This window comes from Olea europaea, chromosome 18, assembly GCF_002742605.1.
Source record: "Olea europaea var. sylvestris chromosome 18, O_europaea_v1, whole genome shotgun sequence".
NCBI classification, from domain to species: Eukaryota; Viridiplantae; Streptophyta; class Magnoliopsida; order Lamiales; family Oleaceae; genus Olea; species Olea europaea.
In genome coordinates this window covers 30859551-30868824 of record NC_036254.1, presented here as the reverse complement: position 1 = coordinate 30868824, position 9274 = coordinate 30859551, and positions in this window count along the sequence as shown.

The following is a 9274-nucleotide window of genomic DNA, read 5'->3' as shown; positions in this document are numbered from 1 at the left end:
CAAACCTATAAATGATGTGATCACGGATAAACTCTATGACATTCTTTTGGGTGATCTCTTTCAAAGGTACCGCCTCTACCCACTTGGTGAAATAGTCGGTTGCAACTATAACAAAAGTATGTTGCTTGGACGATGGGGGATAAATCTTCCCTATCAGGTCTATCGCCCAACTCTTGAACGGCTAATGTTTAATAATAGGTGCCATCTCTCGTGCTGGCGCCCTTTGTATTGGACCATGCTTTTAGCATGCTAAACAACTCTTTGCATACTGAACGCATAATTCTCCCATCTTTGGCCAAAAATATCCACTCCTAATAATTAACCATCTCATTCTTTAGCCAGCTTGATGAGCTCCATATATCCCTTCGTGCACCTCAGCCATGATCGTCCTGGCTTTTTGCAAACTTACACACTTTAGCAATACACCATCAGAGCGTTTCTTAAACAACTCTTCATCTATTAGTGTATAGTTCAGTAAACACAGCTTCATTTTCTTACTAATCCCTCCATTAGGCTCTTTAAGGAACCTTTTAATCTCTGTTCTCCAATCCATTGCATCTCCATCTTGTATGCAGTGAAGTTCAATCCTTCTCGTCCTTCTTTAGGTCACGGGCAATATGGTTCCATACTCACAAGTAGACTTCCAATTCAAAACATTTGAGTACCCTGAGGCCATTTGGGCCAACTCATTTGCCACATCGTTATATATTCTATTAACGCATTGAAGTTCTACTTGGTCGAATTCTTCTAACAATTCTTGGACAATCTCATATTGACTTATAATGGAATCACTTTGGCATTTAAAATCACCAATCAATTGGTGAATTACCAATTGAGAATCGCCCCTAATGATCACATTTTTTACTCCCATTTCTATCGTTAGTTCTAGGCCTACGATTAAGGCTTCATATTCGGCCTGATTGTTGGTGCACATCCTGTCTAAAGTGAACGCGAACTTATAGCAAATTCCTAAAGGATTAATTAATGCTACTCCTACTCCTGCACCTTTAGAGGTTTTTGACCCATCGAAATATAACACCCAAGGTTTTAGCTCGAACAAATTGATTTCTAATTCAATTTCTTCGGGCATGTCAAGGCATGGATGATCGGCTAGAAAGTTAGCCAAAGTCTGATTTTTGACTGCCTTTTGAGGTATATATTGTATCTCGAATTCTGATAAAGTTAATATCCAAATGCCTACCCTTTGGTGTAAAATAGGGCGCGAGAACATATACTTAACTAAATTTATTTTAGAAATTAAATAAACAGTTATGGGCCATAAATAAGCCCTTAATTTTGTACATGTGAAATACAATGCAAGACATAATTTTTCGATAGCAGAGTAATTACATTCACATTTTGCTAACCGTCTACTTAAGTAGTAAATTGCCTTTTCTTCACCAAATTGGTCTTCCTGTGCAACCATTCCAGCTATTGATTCTTTCTCAGCCGATACGTATACTTTCATTGGCCGTCCTTGGATTGGTGACACCAACACTGGTGGACTTGATAAATATGTCTTCAGGCTTTCAAAAGCCTTTTGATGTTTTTCTTTCCAGAGAAATTCGTCCTGATTTTTCAGCTTTAAGAGCGGCGAAAGGACTTTAGTTTGTCCTGCACATTTAGAAATAAAGCGTCTTAAAAAGTTTACTTGGCCTAGAAACCTTTGCAATTCTTTTTTGTTGCTAGGTGGTTTGGCCTCTAAAATGGCCTTCGCTTTATTTTTATCAAGTTCAATCCCTCTTTTGTGTACCAAGAAACCAAGAAAGTTCCCTGCATTAACACCAAATGCACATTTCAAGGGATTCAACTTTAGTTTATATTACTTCATTCGCTCAAACGAACATCTTAACTGTTCGAAATGGTCCTCTTCTTTAATGGATTTGACCACTATGTCATCTACATACACTTCAACTAACTTGCCTATCATATCATGAAAGATTAAATTCATTTCCCTTTGATAAGTTGCTTCTGCATTTGTTAGGCCGAAAGGCATGATCACCCATTCAAAACATCCTAGAGACCCAGGGCATCTAAAGGCAGTTTTGTGTATGTCTTCTTCAGCTATATAAATTTGATTGTATCCTGAATACCCATCCATGAAAGAATACATGACGTGTCCGGCAGTCGAATCTACTAGAGAATCTACCGTGGACATTGGATACTCATCTTTAGGTGTAGCTATATTTAAATTCCTAAAGTCTATGCACACCCTTAGTTTACCATTCTTTTTTAGTACTGGTACGATATTGGACAACCATTCGACATACGTGGCTATTCTAATAAAGCCTACTTTCAATAATCGCTCTATCTCTTTCTTAATCTCAGGGAGTACATTAGGAGCAAAATGTCTAGGAGGATGCCTATGAGGTTTAAAATTAGGCTTAGTTGGTAACCTATGTTCCACCAAGTCTCTATCTAAACCAGGCATTTGTTCATATTCCCAAGCAAAACAATCTTTATACTCCTTTAACAAAGCAATTAATTTATCACTAACCTCTTGATCGAGCATCTGGCTGATGAATGTTGGACGATCTTCTCCTTCATTGCCAATATTTACTTTGATCAGAGGGTCTTGTACTTGAGTGTATCCAGGTTTGATGATCCGCATCACTTCGTCATCCAGTTCTCTTGTAAGTACTTCTTCATCTAAACAGTCCACCTTGTTGACTTCTCGGCCAATGCTTTGTTCTAACTCGAATACTGCTAATTTATCTTTCAGAGCTTTCAGGGCTGTCTCTTCTTTCGCCTTGTCATTGCATTCCTTATTGAAAGCCATTAATTTGGCTTTGAAGGCCTGAATATCGGCCGTTTGCTCTTGTTTCTTAGAACTCATTCAAGACTCCTTAATTATTCTTTTGTCAATTACTGTCTCTTCTAGGGCCACTATATTTGGCCTCATCTGTCTGAACATCTCAGTGAGTGCGTCTACTAAAAATGGCTCTTTGCTTTGCGTGACAACTTGAGTTTCTTCCCCATCTTGTATTACCCTGACAGGTCCATAGTTTCCTTCGTATATGAGCTTTTCCACCGAGTTTGCTTCTGTGACAAAAGGCCTGTGATCGGCCTGTACCACCTCTGCTTCGCCCTTGTTATTCCAATAAATCAGGCATTGATAGAGCGATGAGGGTATACGGCGACTTTCGTGTATCCAATCTCTTCCTAGTAACACATTGTAACTAGTAGGACCATCTATTACAAAGAAGACTGTGGTCCTAGTAGTTGTCCCTATAGTTATGTCCAATGGCATAACTCTCTTAGCTGAAGTTGCTCCTCCATTGAAACTCGTAAGGATGACTTTTGTTGGAATCATGTCACCCTCTGTCTTTGCAAATTTCCTCATCATCCTAGATGGAATGGTGTTTATAGCTGCTCCATTGTCGACAAGCACTTTTGCCACAGGGATGCCGTTAACTAGAGCTTTAACGTACAATGGCCTCAAGTGTTTAGTCAATTTCATGGCTGGCCATTTAAAAATAACATTTTCGACAGCCTCTATTTCTACTTCCTGCTTGTTGTTTGTCGAATTATCCCCCTGTGATAAGTCGACGTGCAGCATATCGCGCTGAGCCTCTGTTTCCTGAATTTTCTCCTTACTGTTTTCTAATGCTTCCTCATTAGTTACCCAACCTGTGGGAGGGGGCATTATTCTTGGAGGTGATTCATACTTTTCAGAGCGAGGCACTCTCTTCTTCCTTTTGGACATCCCGTACAGTACGTAGAAATCGAAAGGATGCCCAGATGGTTCTCCCAACAAGTCTACTTCGCGAACTCCTTCTCGATGTAGTTGCTTCAATAGAGTATTGTGCGATACTCCTCTCCTTCTTCTTTCTGCTTCTAGGTCGATTTCTTCTTCGATGTCTGTCATCCCGTCGTCTTCTTCATCGTTGTAGGCCTCTCTAGAAGTCTGGCCTTCTTCACATTCCAGCACACAAGCCTCTCATTCGTTGTCCTCCCTTTCTTCTTCTTCTTTTTCTTTATTCTTGAATTCATTGGCCAGTAAGTAATTATTGGCCACGACAGGAGGTAACGTACCGAATTGGATAGTAAGGGGCTGATCTGGATCTTCTCCATCCCTTCTGTCTCGCTCAAACTTTGATCTCCCAGAAAAAGTTTCTGGCAGTTCTTTCATTGATTCATCTGTACCAGTCTCTTCACTATCTTTGAGAAAATTTTGATTGGCTACCTTGAGTAGTTTAGGCGCTTTAGGATGTGGCACTCCCTATTGCTGCCTCATTATTCGTCCATAGTTTCGTTGGAAATGCCTTTGTTGGGTTCTAGTCATCTCATCGAAGGGTATTGTCCTTACTGCATTATACTAGAACGAATGCCATACATTTGGTTGGCGAGGTTACGGCCTGAATGTTCTCCCATTATCTGCTAGCCTGAACTGCCTCTCAAAAGGCGGTCCTCTATAGAATGATGTACCTCGCCCTCTACCAGGCTAAGTGTTTGGGAAGAAAGTAGGGCGATGGGGATGCTGCCATATCCCTGGTTTCTCCGTGTTCCCACTCACTTCTCTTTTACATCTTGCACACAGGACGTCTTCGTCCTTTTCTGGTTCTTTTCCCTTGATTCATTCAAAAGCACTGAGATGTGGTCTAGGGTCCTCTTCTCCATCATCTATGACCAACTTGAATTTTGGCAACTTGTTTTTGAAATCAGACGTCACCATGTTCACTCCAAGTGGCTGTAGAAAAGGATTTTCATCCACTGCCATCTTCTTCTTATCGTCGAACGTAATTCGTCCTGATTCAATGGCATCCTGCAATACATGGCAAAAAATCAAGCAATTGTTAGTCAAATGTGACCATGCATTATGCAACTTACAATATTTTTTACCCTTAATTTGTTCAGGGTTTGGCAATTTATGCTTATCACTCAGCTTTATCTGCTTATCCATATATAATTTATCAAATATAAGGTCAACTTTGGTTACATTGAATGAGAACGTTCTAGCCTTTATGTTTCTATCTTTCATGGGCTCATCTTTGCCCGATGGTCTAAGCTTAGCCATTATAGGACAAGTATACTTATCTCCTTTGACCAATTCGACCAAACACATTTCGGCCTGATCGCATGACTTGTCGCTGATGGTATGAACGTCAAAATTTGGGTCTTTGTAATAAGTCCATTTACTAGAATTTTTCATCTACTCTTCTTCTCTTATCAGTCGTTCATACCTAATCATATTCGCACTCAACTGGAAAAGGTCAGGAAATTCCTTGTCTTGAAATTTTCTTTTTAAATCAAAGCTCAAACAGCCCTGAGCGATTTTGACAAATTCTTTTTCAGGCAGAGGTACAAAACACTTGCTTCTTGCTGTCTTAAACCTTTGGAGAAAACTTTCTGCCCATTTGTTTGGCATTTGAAAAGATTCGCTAAATCAGCCAAAGTGACTTCAGACTCAGTTTTATAAAACTGGGCGTGGAATAATTGTTCCAATTGTTGCCATGTTTGAACAGAGTTCGCTGGCAAGTTGATGAACCAGGAGAAAGCTACTCCTGTTAATGAACTAGGGAAAAGCCTCATTTTATGGTAATCAGTTACATCACCACTTTGCAATGTAAATCGCCCTATGTGTTCTAGAGTAGACAACTCTCCTAAACCAGTAAACAGTGAGAATTCTGGCACTTTATACCCTCTAGGCCATGGATATGCTTGGTCTACCCAATCAAGATATGGCTTTGTATAAGTCAGCCTAATGACAGGACGCACCCCAAAAGCCATCTGATCCTATACGATTTCTATAATCTGATTCCTCAACATGACGTTGGGGTCATATGGAATTCCTACAGGTTGGTTAACCGGTTGATTTGCATGAGGCCTGATGTTTGGTCCTTGATTGGCAACAAAGTTACCACAATTAGGGCCATTACCATTAGCCTGAACATCTATTCCCTCATTAACACGTGGGGTATTCTGTCCATTGTTTAGGGCATTATCTCTTACATTTGAATTACCCCCCAAGTTAGGCGTACTACTACCATTGTTCTGATTTGGCACTGCACCACCCCCTTGGTTTGAAGTAGAGAGACCAGAAAGTGGTTCTATCCCTTGATTCGAATTTAGGACTGAGGGATTATGTCCCACAATTGTCCTAGTTTGAAAGTGGTTTGCAAGAGGCATAATCGGTTGACATATTTGGCCTACTAACTTATTCATTATTTCGTTCCAAGTGTTTAGTTGTTTGGCCATGTTGTCATAATGTGCATTCCCATTTTAGGTAAATCTTTCCATATTATGAATATTTCGAAGATTTACCTGTTCAATGACATCTTGTGTGAGTTCTCCAAGTAGTGCACGCATAGTTCGAGGACTCAACTCTGTCATTGGTTCATAACGACTGTTATTGCTCTGATTCTGTCCATCTGTTCGTGGAGAGGCATGCTGCTCCTCATATCGCTCGATCACAGACTGGATTCCTCCCTGACTTGCTGCTTCCTTATTGGATCTCTGAGGCATATTGTTTCACCTTTTGAATTTTCAACACCAAACACCACTGTCCCACTGGGCGTGCCAAATTGTTTCGCGCGTGTTCGTCGCTAACAATTAAAAGGGATCAGACGATTGTGTAAGGGACAAACCTCTTGAGACAAAGTCCCAAAAAGAAGTGTTCTTTATTGGGATGTCTTTACAATCGGAAAGTAAAAACAGAATGCCTCCAAGGGGCGCAAGCACATGAGTTACTGAAAGAAGTGTTTAAATCTAAACTAAGAAATCTAAAATTACATGTTCTCTATTCGAGAGTTTTTTGATTCGGGCCTTTTGCTCTATGTCTTTTCTTCCTTTTATACTCCCTGGATGATCTCTTTGTGATCAACCGCCTAAAAACTGCTTGATCGTTCTATAACTGCCCACTTTTCTTGTAATGGCCAACTTGTCATGGAACTGCCTTTTTTAACTGCTGCCATTACTCTCTGTTGTTCAACCGTTTTCGATTGAATTCCTTGAATCGTGGAACGTAATAGGGCTGCTTAATAACTGCTTTTGATAACTGCGCTTCTTGATAACCACAACACTTCATATTTGCTAAGACCTTGAGCGACTCGAAGGTTTGGGTGAGAATAGAGTAGCAGTTCTGGGCGACTGCATGGCACTCCATTCGCTCAGATCCTGGGCGATTTGCAAGTTTGGGCAATGATGTTACCGCGTTCATGGGCTTCTCTATTTGGGCCTTCCTCTTGAATTGTCTGATTGGGCTTCGTTCTTTGAGCTATCTGATTTGGGGATCCTCCAATTGGGCTTCATTCTTTGGGCCGTTGGATTTGGGCTGAATTTTTATGTGTCAACACGAATAAAATCAATAATTCTTGATAGGTCCATTGATTATAAAAAGGGATTTTTGTCTCTCATTTGGGTCCTCTTTTAACTGATTAAAATTCTTGGTGCCTTATTGTTCTTTGTGAATTATAATAGAGAGATTGAGCTGTAATCTAGAGTAATTGTCGTTTAGCCTTTTAGATTAGTGCCTTGAACCAAGTTATGTTCTTGGTTTGTTGGTTTCTTGACTGGTGGTAGGTTTTTCTGTCAATCGATGCGAGATTGTGGCCGTGTTGATTTTGTAACAGACTGTTGTAACCTTAAGTCTTGATATTATTGTTCAAGGGAGCCTCAATCCTTTCCGATGGAGCTCAAAAGGAGATTAGCTAAGAAATTGGTGATGTCTGGGCTCAATTTGTCTGGGTGAACATATCATCAAACACTTTTTTCTTTGGTTAATTGCCTTAATAATTTCTGCCATGCTACAATTTTATGTATGATTGATGACTGTGACTCGAAGGGAAATAGCATAACAGAAGTTACGCATCAGAGTTTGAAATTCAATGACTAGAAGTAGACCTTTTGGGAGGAAAGAAATCAGAGTATAATAGTATGTTATGAAGAAAGATTGGACTATGTCCAACAGTAATATGGAAGAAAAAATAATCAAAAGGAAAAGTAACATAGAAAAACATCATTACATATCCAACAGAAACATAGAATGATCTTTTCAAAAATAAAAGAATCAAAAGGAAGAGGTAAAAAGAAAAACAAAAATAAATAAATTATCATATGCCCCAATTTCATACCACCGACACTCGTCTCCATTACCTCTGGACCCTTTACCTAAACCTCATCATATTCATCGCCATTGAGAAGGAAATTTTGTTCGCATTGAACAAAATGCAAACAATACATAAGCTATATTTATAAATTTTGGAAGAAGAAATTTACCACCATTGTCAACCTGTGCGATCACAACCCGCAACCATCCCCAAGGCCACATGCAACAAGGCATGGGCATCTTGCCGGTGTAAATGGAACTATTCTAGTGAACTTAATTACTAGAACCGAACCCGAACCTAACCAGCAATTCAGGTTCAGATTTCAATTCTACCCATAATTTTTTTTTAAATGAAATCATTAACCAACAATTATCTTCCCAATATGTAGTAGAAATACAAGAAATAAAATAGGCAAAATTAGGCCCTCTACTTTCATTTAATTAAAAAATTGATTAATACACTTTGACTTTTTAAATTTTCATTATAGATTAAAAAACAGTATATTTTTCGGTGAGAAAAGACAGACATGTTCAACACCAACCAAAACCTAAATCCGTGATTTATCTCTATTAGCTTCCTCTGATTTTCATGACTTTTGTTGAGTATAGACGGCTCCCATTCACGATCAACCACTATCAAACCCTATCTTTCTCTCTCTATTCATTTAATCCAAGATCAGTTTTTGATATAATTTTCCTAGATCTGTTTTAAAAGATTTGTGTAATCACACATCGACCAGCATCTTTGAATTATCTAGGTAATTGGAGCTTAACCCACAACGAGATTCTCCACAGCGGACTTCTATCATTGTGAACTGTTGGCAAATTTAGTGTCCCAATTTCGAAACATCTAGTGTATCGAATGTCGGAGTAGTTGTAAGAAAATAAAGAAACAAAGTGATTCCGAGTAGGTTTCTTTTTATACCTTACTCAATGAAGAATATTTGTATTTATAGAGTTATACATTAACAGAAATCAATTTTCCAAGGTTGTAAAACAAACTAATATAACTGTCTAACAAATTAAAGATAAACATAAATATTTCAAAAAGATTGTTTCTATCTTAATGCATATCCAGTTAACACCCCCTGCAAACTAATGGTGTAATACACTAAGTTTATAATAAAAAAAAGGTCAAACAAAAATAAAATAAAATATAGCATATTGAGGCGGTGGAATTGGAATTGATACCCAAACCAAATTAATAACATATAACACACACAACAC